This window comes from Monodon monoceros, unplaced genomic scaffold (genome assembly GCF_005190385.1).
Source record: "Monodon monoceros isolate NGI ecotype Baffin Bay Population unplaced genomic scaffold, NGI_Narwhal_1 Super_Scaffold_11, whole genome shotgun sequence".
NCBI lineage: Eukaryota > Metazoa > Chordata > Mammalia > Artiodactyla > Monodontidae > Monodon > Monodon monoceros.
This window is the reverse complement of record NW_021703767.1, coordinates 137,494,125-137,508,590: the sequence shown is the minus strand read 5'-3', so window position 1 is coordinate 137,508,590 and position 14,466 is coordinate 137,494,125.

Below are 14,466 nucleotides of genomic sequence, written 5' to 3'. Positions count from 1 at the left end.
TTGCTTTGCGTATTCTGGGTCTTTTGTTATTCCATATGAATTTTAAAATTGTTCTGTTGGGTATTTATAATAGTTGTGTCTTCCTGATTATTTTATCCTTTATAATTATATATTGTCCCTCTTTGTCTCTTGTGACTATTTTTGACTTAGAGTCTGTTTTGTCTGATGCAAGTACCATCACTCATGCTCTCTTTGGTTTGCCATTTGCATGGGATATCTTTTTTCATCCCTTTATTTTCAGCCTATGTGTGTCCTCAAATCTAAAATGAGTTGCTTGTAGATCATATATAATTGAGTCTTGTGTTTTATCCATTTATCCATTCTATGATTTTGATTGGGGAATTTAAGCCATTCAGTTTAAAGTAATTATTAATAGGAAAGGGCTGCCTTACCATTTCCACTTTTTATTGTTTTCTGTCTGTCTTGTAACTCCTTTGTTCCTCTTTTACAGCCTTGCTTTTTTTCCTTTGTGTTTCACTGTTCGTAGTGATATCTTTTTAAATTTCTCTTTCTTTTGTGTAACTTCTAGAGGTATTTTGTGCATATGTGTTATTACTATGAGGCTTACATAAAACATCATATATATATATATAACAGCCTATTTTAAGGTTAAAATATCTAAACTTCAATCACATCTACACTTTTACTTCTTCCTCCACATATTTTATGTTTTTGATGTCACAATTTACATCTTTTTTATAGTGTGTGTCCATTAACAAATTTTGTAGTTGTTATACTTAATACTCTTTTGTTTTGATTTTTATACTAAAGGAAGAGTGATTTACACACCACCATTACAGTAATACAGTATTCTGTACTTGTTTTATATTTACCTTTATCAAAAGTGTTTTCTACTTCCACATGCTTTATTTTGTTGTTTAGAGTCTTTTTGTTTCAATTGGAAGAGTTCCCTTTAACATTTTTATAAGGCAGTTCTGGTGGTGATGAACTCCTTTTGCTTTTGTTTGTCTAGGAACATCTTTATCTCCCCTTTATTTTTGAAAGATAGTTTTGCAGATATATGATTTTTAGATAGCATTTTTTTTTCTTCCAGCTCGTTGAATATATATCATCCCATTCTCTTCTGTCCTGCAAGGCTTCTGCTAAGAAATATGTTGATGAACTTATGGGGGCTCCCTTGTACAAGATTGGTCACTTACTCTCGCTGTATTCAAAATTGTCTTTGACTCTAAATTATGATAATGTGTCTCATTATTAGCTCTTTTGATCCATCTTCTTTGGGATCTCTCAGGCTTCATGAATCTAGCTCTCCTTTTCCCTCCACCGATTTGGGAAGGTTTTGGCCATTATTTCTCTAAATAACCTTTCTGGCTCTTTCTCTTTCTTCTCCTTCTGGCACTCCCATAATGCATATATTGATTATCTCATAGATCACTTACTCTTTCTTCACACTTTTTCACTCTTTTCTCTTTTCATTCCTCAGACTGGATAATTTTACTCTTTTCCCCTTTCACTCCTCTGTCTTTGAGTTTTCTGGTTCTTTCTTCATTTTGATTGACTATGATATTGAAGCTCCCTATTGAACTTTTCAGTTCAGTTACTTTATTCTTCAGCCCAGAATTTCCATTTGGTCCTTTTTTTATGGTTTCTATTTCTTTGTTGATATTCTCATTTTGTACATATGTCATTTTCCTGATTTTGTTTAGTTGCCTATCTGTGTTCTGGTGTACAATTATTTTGAACCCTTTGTCAGGCAATTCACAGATTTCTTTAGGGTTGGTTACTTTTTGTTCCTCTGAAGCTGTCATATTTTTCTAATTTATTATGTTCCTTAGAGCTTAGCATTCATATCTGTACATTTAAAGAAGCAGCTACTTTTTCTAGTTTTAAAGACTGGCCTTGGCAAGGTAAAGCCTTCACCAATCAGCCCACCTAGAGATTCTGAGCATTATCTCAAACCTTTTTTATGGATATGCATGTTTTACTCCTCCTGGGGTGGAAGTCTCAGAATTGTGTGCCTTTTCACAATCCCACAGAACCATTATTGGTGCTGAGAGTCACCTGCTCCTTTCCTTAGAGAGTGCACCAAAATGCTGGGACATTGGGTACAAGCTCCACTTTGTTTTACACTTGAAGAAGAAAAATTAGTATTGTGCACCTTCTCCCAATCCCACTGAGATGTGCCAGGTACTGACACCTGCTCTTCAGTTTTCTCTAGTGAAATACACTAAGTGCTGGGATGTTGGGTGTAAGCTCTACTTCTCTCCCTCCTTCCTGATTCTTCTCAGGATTGTGTGCCATTTCTCAATCCTGTAGACCCAAGCAGGCTGCTGAGGTACTCACTGTCTACTGAGAGTCAGCTGTCCCTCCTGTTGTTTTAGCTGCTCCAAGGCATTCCAACTCCCTCAGCTCTCTGGGTGATGTGAGACAGAAGTGGATGCACACTTCATTCTCTCTTTGCATCATGGAAGAAATCACCAAAAGTATCTTCTTCAGTGCTGAGCTGCACTGATTTGAAGGAGGGGTGGGGGGTGTAGATAAAGTGAAACTGCTCTTTTTACCCATTTCAATGTGATTCTCCTTGGCCCTGTGCACCTCTGAAGTGCTACAACTTCTTAACTAGATTTTGGAGTTCTCATAAAGGCATTATTGTCTGTATATGGTTACTAAATTGCTGTTTCTGTGGGATGATAAAGGCTGGGTTTTCCTATTCCACCATCTTGTAGATGTTACTCCATAAATAATTACATATTTTATATTCTGTGCCTCATTCATATTTGCATTCTAAATTCTTAGCCCCACACTAAGTATATAATTGGTGGTTAATAGTTTGTAGAATAAATGATCTATTTTTACAAACATCTACCTCTCTATGTTCAGTATCTTGAAAGTTGTGAAAGCAGTATAAAGGAAAATATACAGTTTCCACTATGTAATGTAATGGCTTATAAATAATTTAATAGTGAACCTAGATATAAATACTTTGATATATATATATATATATATATATATATATATATATGGCAATACAAATTAATAAAGTGCTCTGGATGTGACTGTGGAAAAAAATATTCCAGCTTGGGTGGGCAAGATTGATTGTGTGGTAAGATTGGCAGATCTAAAAAAATAGCTCAGTGTTTGATAAGTGGATATTGCAGGAAAGGACATTTTAGAAATATATATATATATATATATATATATATATATAATATATGTATATAAATATATACATACATATACATGTATGTGTGTTGAGAAATATATGTTATTTAGGAGAATAATGTTCAAATTCTTAGTACTGAAGTATTGTAAATGGATAGGAAAAAGGAAGAGAATGGAATATGGCAAAGAGTGGAGACAGAAAACCAGTTAGCTTCATAGCAGAGAATCCCCAAAAGATAAATGAATATTTAAACTTTGTTCTCCAACTGAGGCTAAGAAAGATTACTCCTAACCCCAAACCCAAAGAAACCTCACTGGGAAATACCATAATAGATGACAAAATCAGGATATTAAATATGTTCTCTTGAAGCTGTATTTAGATTTTAAGGAAGAGTAGATGGTTGAGGGATGGGAACATAGCACAGGTAGCAGAAAGCCCAGCTAGGTTTTGAAAATGTATAGGAAATTTAGTTAGAATTTGAAGTAGAAAGAGACAGTGGGAAAATAATTGCAGTAAATTCTGGCTCTATCAAAAATCAGAACGATATATTTATAAAAGTCTTTTTATACACTTTCTTTCCCTGTGATTTTTGTATTTATATTTAGACATTTTTGTTTTTATGTCCATCAATTGTTGTAAGTGTACTCGTCCTTCTGATACAACATTGGACAATAAAATCAAAGGTCTTTAAAAACCACTTGTTTTGTATAACAGGATTTATTTCTGATTTCAGTGGGAGTTACATTCACTACCATAAAAAGGATGGAGACCAACAAGTCCTTGTTAAACTGTACTTGAATTTCTATATAAATAAAAATGCAGTTTCAAAAAACTTATTCCTTTACATTTGCTAAATCAGGTACCTGAAGTGCTGAGCACATAGTAGTAGGTAACCCCAAAAGCAAAAAACAGGGTTATTTACACTTCTTTTGATTCATGGGGAAAATTGCTTCTCTTTGGAGCTTAAGAAGGAAAATCTCCAGTTTTTGAAAAGCACTGTGCAATGCATACATACGTACACTCATACACAGAAATGAGGGGATGCATTTTAATTTATCCATGGGTTTCACTGCATAGCCTTTCTCAAAACCGTCTGGGTCAAATTTGCCAATGTGGAGGCCTGAGTTATTTCTGCTAGATAAAATCAAGTCAACCTGTCATTTTGCATTATAAACAGATGATCCGGGATGCACAATTTAACATCTGCATGCATAGTAAGCAGTTGGGCCAGTACAAACAGTGACTGTCATGTGGACAAATGAGTTTGAATCCACGCACATTCTTTATGCATTATGCAAATGGCTTCATTTGTAAATGGGGTCCTTAAATATGAAAAAAACAGAGAAAGAAAATAGTTTGATTGAGTCCAGTTATTTTAAGTTAGAATGTTCTTCAAAATGAAGCCATTTGTTAGTAAAATGTAACAAAATGGAAATTTGGACATAAGGAACACCTGGCCCACAAATTTTGCAGATAATTAGATAATTGAATACCTATGACAGCTATTTAATTTTCATAATCAGTGGATAATTTATTTGAGACATAATATTATTCACGCCTTTCTTATGTACAAATGGACATGTTGCCAGATGTGCATAAAGCATAATTTCAGTTCTGCTTTTACAATGAGATTTGACTTACATTAGTTTGCCTTGGCAAGATGTCACCCTTAAGTGGTGCCTTTCACAAAACAGTGTTTTGGAGACAGGTTTTTAAGGGAAGCCTTTATGAGAGAATCATATTTAGTTAACTAAAATAGAGTTGGTGGTAAAGTGGATGAATAATTGCACTCAGCGTATTTTGAAATAAAAACTACTTATCAATAATTATTTAAAGCTTCTCAAAGATTTTTTAAGACTTCACACGTATTAAGAAATTGGAAAACAATACACAAAAGTGGAGAATACTAGAGATATATTCACACATGTAAGCATGCTTTCATTGTCCTGTCAGTCAGATTTTAATGTCTGTAAACTTTAGACACAGACCACCTTATTGCTGGTCTCTGTGCTGCTCTCCTGGGAACCTCTGAATTTGAAGGAAAGTATATCTTCAGCCTTTTACTATCTATTTGATGAAGAACAGTTGTCATAGAGAGTCACATAGATTTGCAGCAGAATTTGTGTGTCATAAAGAATTTTATGTTGAGATGAGCTATTGAAATTTGGAATTATTTGTTACAGCAGCAAAACATAGCCTATCTTACCTTGTACAACATTTTCTTATCTGTCAGAAATTCTGTATGCATTTACTCACTCTCTATATGATATTGTTCCTAAGAAAGGATCTGAAACTTTTTTTATACTTTAATGTGGGAACATCAGTAAACAATAACTAAACCAAAATAATGAATGGCCAATTTTGTTATTGGCCAAAAATAAATCATGTGGTCAACCTAAACGGGAATTGTAGTTTCTAGCTGGATGAATTTCCCACCCCAACATAACCGGGGTTCATTTTATAAATAAGAAGGGGATAATGTTATTGGGAAAACAATTCCCATTTCTGTTCAAATTCACAACCACATTGACACAAATGGGAAAAAAAAATTCAAGAAAGCTGATTAATTTGTTCGAGTGCTGGAACCAGAATTTGAATCCAGGTGTCTGCATCTCAGGAATATCACTACTGCTTTCTCAGTTTAGGTGGATCTTCCACAGAATATTATGGTTAAAGGAGATCAGCATTTGTGGCAGAGAAGGCTTGGTATCCACCAAAGATTCATGACCTGTTTCCATTTAGATAAGCTGATGCTAGGAAGCACAGAGCAACCAGGCAACACATTCCCCACCCTCCTTTGCATTTAGTGTCAGTCTGTGACTAGCTCTTCCCAGTGAAACTTAAGTAAGAATGATGTGTGTTGCTTACAGAGTTAGGTAGTTAAGGAATGTTTGTCTTTCTCTGTCCTCGCTCTTTTTCTATTGAAAGTCAATGCTTGAAGCAACTGCAAGGCACCTTGGAGATATGGTGTGTTCAGTTCCAGACCACCACAATAAGGTAAATATCACAATAAGGTGAGTCACACATTTTTTTTGGTTTCCAAATGCATATAGAGGTTAATTTTACACTATACTGTAGTTTATTAAGTGTGCAATATCATTATGTCTAAAAAAAGTAAATACCTTAATTAAAAATACTTCACTGCTAAAAATTGCAAACCATTATCTGAGTCTTCAATGAATCATAATCTTTCACTGCTGGAGGGTTTTACCCTGATGTTGATGGCTGCTGACTGATCAGGGTGGTGGTTATTCTGAAGGTGGGGGTGGCTTGTGGCAAGTTCTTAAAATAAGACAACAATGAAGTTTTCCACATCAACTGACTCTTTCTTTTAGGAACTATTTCCCTGTAGCGTGCAGTGCTGTTTGATAACATTTTAACCACAGTAGAACTTCTTTCAAAATTGGCTTCAATCCTCTCAAACCCTGCTGCTGTTTTATCGACTAAGTTTATGTCATGTTCTAAATCCTTTGTTGTCATTTCAACAATCTTCACAACATCTTCACCAGGAGTAGATTCCATTTCAAGAAATTTCTTTCATTGCTCATCCATAAGAAGCAACGCTTCATCCCTTAGAGTTTTATCCTGAGCTTTCAGCAATTCAGTCACATCTTCAGGCTCCACTTCTAATTCTAGTTCTCTTGCTATTTTTTTCTGTATCTACATTTACTTCCTCCACTGAAGTCTTGAACCCCTTAAAGTCATCAATGAAGGTTAGAATCAACTTCTTCCAAACTCCTGTTAATGTTGATATTCTGACCTCTTCCCATGAATGATGAATGTTCTTCATGGCATCTAGAATGGTGAATCCTTTCCAGAAGGTTTTCAATTTACTTTGCTCAGATCCACCAGAGAAGTCACTATCTGTGGCAGCTATAGCCTTAGGAAATGTATTTCGTAAATAATAATACTCAAAATTCAAAATTACTCCTTGATCCATGGGCTTCAGAATGGATATTGTGTTAGCAGGCATGAAAATAACATTAATCTCATTGTACCTGTTCATCACTCCATCAGAGCTCTTGGGTGACCAGATGGATTGTCAATGAGAAGTACTATTTTGAGGGCTTCCCTGGTGGCACAGTGGTTAAGAATCCACCTGCCAAGGCAGGGGACATGGGTTCGAGCCTTGGTCCAGGAAGATCCCGCATACCACAGAGCAACTAAGCCCATGCGCCACAACTACTGAGCCCACACACCACAACTACTGAAACCTTTGTGACTAGAACCCATGCTCTGCAACAAAAGAAGCCACCACAATGAGTAGCCCATGCACCACAATGAAGAGTAGCCCCCGCTCGCTGCAACTAGAGAAAGCCCGCACGCAGCAACAAAGACCCAACACAGCCAAAAATAAAATAAATAAACTTTTTAAAAAATGAGAGGTAATATTCTGAAAGGAATCTTTTTATTTTCTTTTATTCCTGAGCAGTAAGTCTCAACAGTGGCCTTAAAATTTTCAGTAAACCATGTTGTAAACAGATGTGCTGTCATCTAGCCTTTGCTGTTCCATTTATAGAGCACAGGCTGGGTAGATTTAGCATAATTCTTAAGGGCCCTGGGATTTTAGGAATGGTAAATTAGCATTGGCTTCAACTTAAAGTCACTAACTGCATTAGCCCCTAACAATAGAGTCAGCCTGTCCTTTGAAGCTTCGAAGCCAGGCATTGCCTTCTCCTCTATAGCTATGAAAGTCCTAGATGGCATCTTTTTCTAATATATGTCTGTTTTATCTCCATTGAAAATATGTTGTTTAGTGTAGCCACCTTCATTAATTATCTTAGCTAGATCTGGATAATTTGCCACAGCTTCTACATCAATCAGTACTTGCTGCTTCATGTTGCACTTTTATGTTAGGGAGATGGCTAAGCTTCAGACTTTTCTTCTGCAGCTTCCTTGCCTCTCTCAGCTTTCATAGACTTGAAGAAGGTTATGGCCTTGTTCTGTATTAGGCTTTGGCTTAAGGGAACGTTGTGGCTGGTTTGATTTTCTATTCAGACAACTCAGACTTTCTTTATCTCAGCAATAAGGCTGTTTCACCCTCTTATGATTCATGTGTTCACTGGAGTAGCAATTTTAATTTCCTTTAAGAAATTTTCCTTTGCATTCATTCACAACTTGGCTAACTGGTATACAAGAGGCCTAGCTTTTGGCCTATCTTGGCTTTCAACATGCCTTCATCACTAAGTTTAATTATTTTTAGCTTTTGATTTAAAGTGAGAGATATGCAAATCTTCTTCCTTTCACTCGATCACTTAGAGGCCATTTCAGGGTTATTAATCCGCCTAATTTCAATACTGCTGTGTCTCAGAGAATAAGGAGGCCCAAGGACAGGGAGAGAGAAGGGGAAAGGGATTGTCAGTGGAGCACTGAGAGCACACACATTTATTGATTAAGTGCCCAACTTATATGGGCACAGTCATGGTGTCCCCCCAAATTACAATAGTGACATCAAAAGCCACCATAACAAAATCACAGATTACCATAACAAATATAATAATAATGTTTGAAATATTGTGAGAATTGTCAAAATGTGACACAGACACATGAAGTGAGCACGTGCTGCTGGAAAAAATGTCACCAATAGACTGGGGTTGCCACAAACCTTCAATTTGCAAAAAAAACACAATGCCTGTGAAGCATAATAAATCAAAACACAATAAAATGAATTATGCCTACATCTTGGAAACTATATGTTCAAGGCAGGACCTTAGTCTGCTTGGCATCTGAATGACTTCGTGGAATGGGAGTACTACCACCGCTTCCCCAGGGACCTTGCTGAAAAGTAGCTGGTATTTGGCTTATTATCTGAGAGAAAGTGAATTTGCTGTTTAACAGTTGAAATTTTGGAGTTTGTCTATTATAGATGCTAGGAGATGAATAAAACAATAAAGAAAAGGAACTAAATGACTTATATGGAAATCAGGCATCAATTAACAGAAATGGGATTCTTTTGGAAGATGAGACTTTCTTTGCACTAAAGATATGTGATTTACTCTCTTGTCCTAAAGCTGGTCCTTGTGGAGATGGGAAAGATATTACTGAAAAAAGGAAGAAGCTCAGAATAGAGTGAGCAACTAAGAAATCGCAGAGTCAGTTAAAAGAAGTTCATGTTTCGATTAATAAATTATGCACATATTATGAGAATATAGGTTAAATAGCAGAACCTAATGGCAACTCTGCAAGCAGATATATTCCCCAGAGTCCATTTAAAGTCTGGAAATATTTCAAATCTTATTTAAATTAGAGTCAAAGTAGACAATCAGTGGTCCCAATTGCTCTCACTGTACTGTATAATCATTTAGCCATTGAGCACTTGAAATGTGACAAGCTAAAATTGAGATGTGCTTTAAGTCTAAAATACACATGTAATATCAAAGACTTAGTACAAAAAATGTAAAATATCTCATTAATAATTCCTATATTGATTATAAGTTCAAATTATGTTTTTGATATATTAGGTTAAATAAATATAATAATAAAATTAATTTTACCTATTTAAAGTTTTTTACAATTTAAAGTATATAGGGGCTAACATTACATTCTTATTGAACAATGCTGTGCTAAGAGATTTACAGCATGTTTTATTTGTTCTTCCAAATTCAGAGTTGAAAGTAAGATATGTGATGACAAACACTCAACCAGAGAAGCAACTTTGTCAAGAGACTATGAGAGAAAATGAGAAGTTGACTTGGTTTAATAGAATTTTAAGTGTGTTGTTTATTAAATGAATGTACAAATGAATAGAGTACCTTCCCCAATCTACACTTCAATGACCCTTGTAGAAAAGAAAAAAAGAAATCAGACAAAACCAAAAATACCTACGCAGGAGTTTACAACATTCTGTGAGACTTACATACGACCTACAAAGTTACTATGCCGCAGTTTCCTATTATTTTAAAATAGGGGTGATTATATTTCCTTTCTTTACATAGTTATCACAATCAAATGTGAAAACATGCATTAAAACACTTCAGGAAAGTATGTAAGTGCCCTGCTACTGTAAGAAAGGAAATACCTATAAATTAGGGGATTTAACATCTGAACAGAGAAAATATTATAGCTCCTTCTAAATAACGTTTGCACCTACAGACAGTACATTTGAATGATTTAATGGACATTTAAAATTTTTTTCATTCTAAATCATATTGAGGATCAATTAGACTTTCATCTTACTGCAGTAATGTAATTACTGCTTCTATTATAAAACAACATTTTGAAAAAATGTGACAACATACACTACTCAGACTCACATTTGTTCTATGTCCCTTCATAGTCACTCTATATAACAAACCAATGTAAAATAGATCCTGTCTCAGGATCCAGGTCACTTACATTTGATGAAAGCCTGATATTTTAAAATTTATAAAACATAGTGGCATATTCCATGAAATATTTTATATACATATATTTTGAAAACATGCAGTCATTAAAAGCATACCTAAGGTCTTGAAGAATATATTCCACAAGTGTTTGTGGGAAGAACAGTGTTTCTTTTGAAAATCTGTGTATCTTTATGTATCTTCAAGGCTTACTTCAGACTCTTGGTTTCAACCATATGTCTACTCTTGTAATCTGTTTTGATTATATCACTTGTCAGGTTAAACTGTTTTGATTATATCACTTGTCATGTTGGCATTATATATTTTTATTAAACATAGACAGCTGCATTTCTGTGTATCATATATATATATATATATATTTAATTTTTTGTGGTACGCGGGCCTCTCACTGTTGTGGCCTCTCTCATTGTGGAGCACAGGCTCCGGACGCGCAGGCTCAGCGGCCATGGCTCGCGGGCCCAGCCACTCCATGGAATGTGGGATCCTCCCAGACCAGGGCATGAACCTGTGTCCCCTGCATCAGCAGGCGGACTCTCAACCACTGCGCCACCAGGGGAGCCCTGTGTATCTTATATTTTTGAAAAAGTTTAATAAAACTATTATATAAATATGAATGTGCCATTTTTTCCATATACTCTCCAAAGCTGCAAATCATTAAAAAAAATTAACCTTTACTAATTGTATAGGTTAAACTGGCATTTTACTGAGACTTTGAGTTACATTTTTTTAGTTGCCTGAGGGTCTAAACCTATTGTCTTAAACTAAAGGATCACTTATAACTCTTCTTTTGTTTCTTCTCTTAGCTTATATTAATATGTAAGGTGTCTCTCATTTTATTATTGGTTTTAAATAAGTTTTATGATAAATTTATCAATTGTTTTCATCACATAGGTTTCTAATAGCTTTCCAAATATATCCCATTTTGTAAATTATTTTAATTATGTCCCTAATCATATTGGAGTTATGCTTTGCTGATGCTTACTGCACCATCATTTAATTAAATAGTAAATAACACCCTCCCCCCAATGGCTTTGTTTGTCAAACTATATGATGCAGTTGTACAAAGAGGGCTCTGGTGTTAATATTCTTGAGTTCAAATCCCATCCTTAAGGTCTATTTGCTATATGATCTTATGTACGTTGCTTATATCATTCTGGCTTTAATTTTCTAATCTTAAAAACAAATATAATGCTGATGCCTCCATAATAGGAGGTAAAATAAGTAAAACTAAGGTAACCCTTTACACACCATAATCACTCATCAGATGATAGCTATCATTATAATATACTAAATTCTCAAGAACCCATGGATCATTTTTCATCTCTTTATTCTGTTGCATGGATATAGCTCAGATTTAGAGTCATGGGTGTGAATCATTAGTACAAAACAAAGGAAGACTACTAGCATCTTTTTTCTTCCAAATCCAGAATATGTGACTATTTTATAGAAAAGATGTAATATTCTATGCAAGTAGATAAAGAATGGGAACTCCTTGATGTTGGGGATTGGGTTTTCCATTCTGCATCTCAAGAACCTAGCAGACTACTGGAGGAAAGACATTATAATAGAGCACATTTTTGACAGCCAGCTGTATTTTTGAGAATTGGCATAGCATCAGTGAGTTTGTGAAGGAAATGTGATTTTTGTCTGTTTTTTAATTCTGCTTTTCTTTAGGTTCTAAAAAGAAAAGATAGTACATATTGGATCATATCTGTGGACTCTTGGCACCTGAGAAGTATTCTTTGTGGGATATAAGTTTCAATTTGTGTTAAGTTTGAAATTCTCCATATTGAGCTTCCAAAATAGAGAGCAATTATTCTAAAAAAAAAAGTCTGATGATCATTCAGTTACGCCTTTGCATTGAGTATTGTGCCTTGCTGTTGCATGCCACTGATGCCCATTTATCACTCACAGTATCTTGCAAGTACTTTGTCTACAGAGTGCTAAGCAGCTGTGCACAATGGAAAAAGCTTGAAATCTGGGGTCAGATAAGTCTGTAATTGGTTTTTCAGCTCAACCATTTATTAACTGTGTGACTTTAGGCAATCCTTAGGTTTTCTGATCTTTAGTTTTTATATTAAAAAGGAACCAAGATACCTACCTTACTGGGTTGATATGAGGATTAGAGATAATACATAGTAAGGAGGTATCATGTAGTAGATGCCAAATGCATAATAGTTAATATTAATATAAGATTACTATATCTATACATTCATTTTCCTCAATTGTTTCCAGAAAACTAATAGGTTACTACATAGAAAATAATCTGATATTTTTGTGGCTTCCAAATCCATCACCAAAGACAACAATTTGATATGAAGAAGATGAGATATTTTTAGTTTATTAATCAGGATTATTTTTCATATATAACACTGATTTGGGGCCAGCACAATTTCTAAGTATCAATTTTCACATTAAAAAAAATAAGAATACTGGGAACATCTCAAAATTGTTTTAAGGTCTAGTATGACATTGTGGGTAAAGTGTTTTACATAGTAAATGCTCAAGATCATCTAAACCTACTGTTAATATAATGCAAAACTGCTCTCAACAACAACCATAGCAGGGAGTTTTATTTATCCAGTTGAGAACATTTGTCACCCCAAACTTGAATTTTTGAAAGATAACCTAATTGCAAACTTAACAAAGGCAATGAATCTTGAGTTAGCCTGTTAGATTTGGTTCTTAGGTGAATTAATCCATTTTCTCTTTCTCTGTCTCTCAGTTTCTTTATCTGTAAAAAAGAGAGTGCCAACCCCTTTCAGGTACTAAAAAGATTAAATCCAGTTGAATCCACTAGCACATTGCTAATCACATAAATGTTCAATTAATATGTAATTATTTTAAGTTAGAGATCAAGTTATTGAAATCTCATTTTATATGTCTACTTGAGCTCTACATCACTATATATATATATATATATATATATATATATTTAATATTATTCAAGTAACTTAAGGACCTCTGAAAGTCTGTCCTTCCATAAAATCAACAAAAACAAAACTGGAAAAAATTGTCAGAATCAAGTTTTTCAAAGCTCTGGAAATTAACCAAAGGCTTGCAGCAACATGGGGAGCATTTAATCAAGAAAAATGGCTGATTATCAGTAAGAACAGCAAGCTTTGTACTGTTTTAATTAGCTTTAGTCCATCACCTATTCCCCAAATCAGTGGTAGGTTGGAAAATAACAGCTTGTGTTGCCAGTACTGTAGACAGAAGAATGGATCTCATTCCCAAAGAAGTACCACTATTTGATCTGTCTGGTGGTAACTTGGAAGATCTCATTCAAAAGTTACTTTTATTTGACCTCAGTCAAACTCACCTAGTGCTAAACCTCTTTCCCTGGTGGGTGGAGTGAAGGGTGAGGAGAGCTTGGTCAACCATTTTAACATAATAGCTACCTGAAGTGATGGATAAAAGTTGAGGCAAAAAATATACTGATCAAGGTCTTAAAAGAAAAGGCTGAGAAATGAGATGTCCATAGGGGCTTGCAAAAGCTCTTTCATATTCCTGGGAATCTAGAAGCCAGATGCATGCCCAGGGCTCTGGACAACTGAGAATTTGCTCCAGAAAGACCTGAGAAGGCCTTAAGTGCTCAACTCTCACCTCCTTGAGGTGCTGATAACAGGAGCAAAGGTTAAGGAAGAGTTTTAAACTGCCTGCCTGGGTATTAAAGGCATGTCACCCACACAGAACTCTGCAGCAGAGACTGTAAGAATCATTGGTTCCAAGCATTTAAAGAATCTCTGTTAAATCATTGGCTGGCCACTGAGAAGACTGAATGAAGACTTTTGTAGCCACATATGGCAATGATAGACCTTACAGAATTTGTTTAGAAAAGTTACTAAACAAACAAGAACAATTACAAAAAACAACAACCACAGCAACCCTGAGGAAGGAGGAGAATGTGTTTTCCAGAGTTACCACATTGTACTTGAAATGCCCAGTTTTCAACAAAAAGTTATGAGATATACAAAGAAATAAGAAAATATGGTTTAT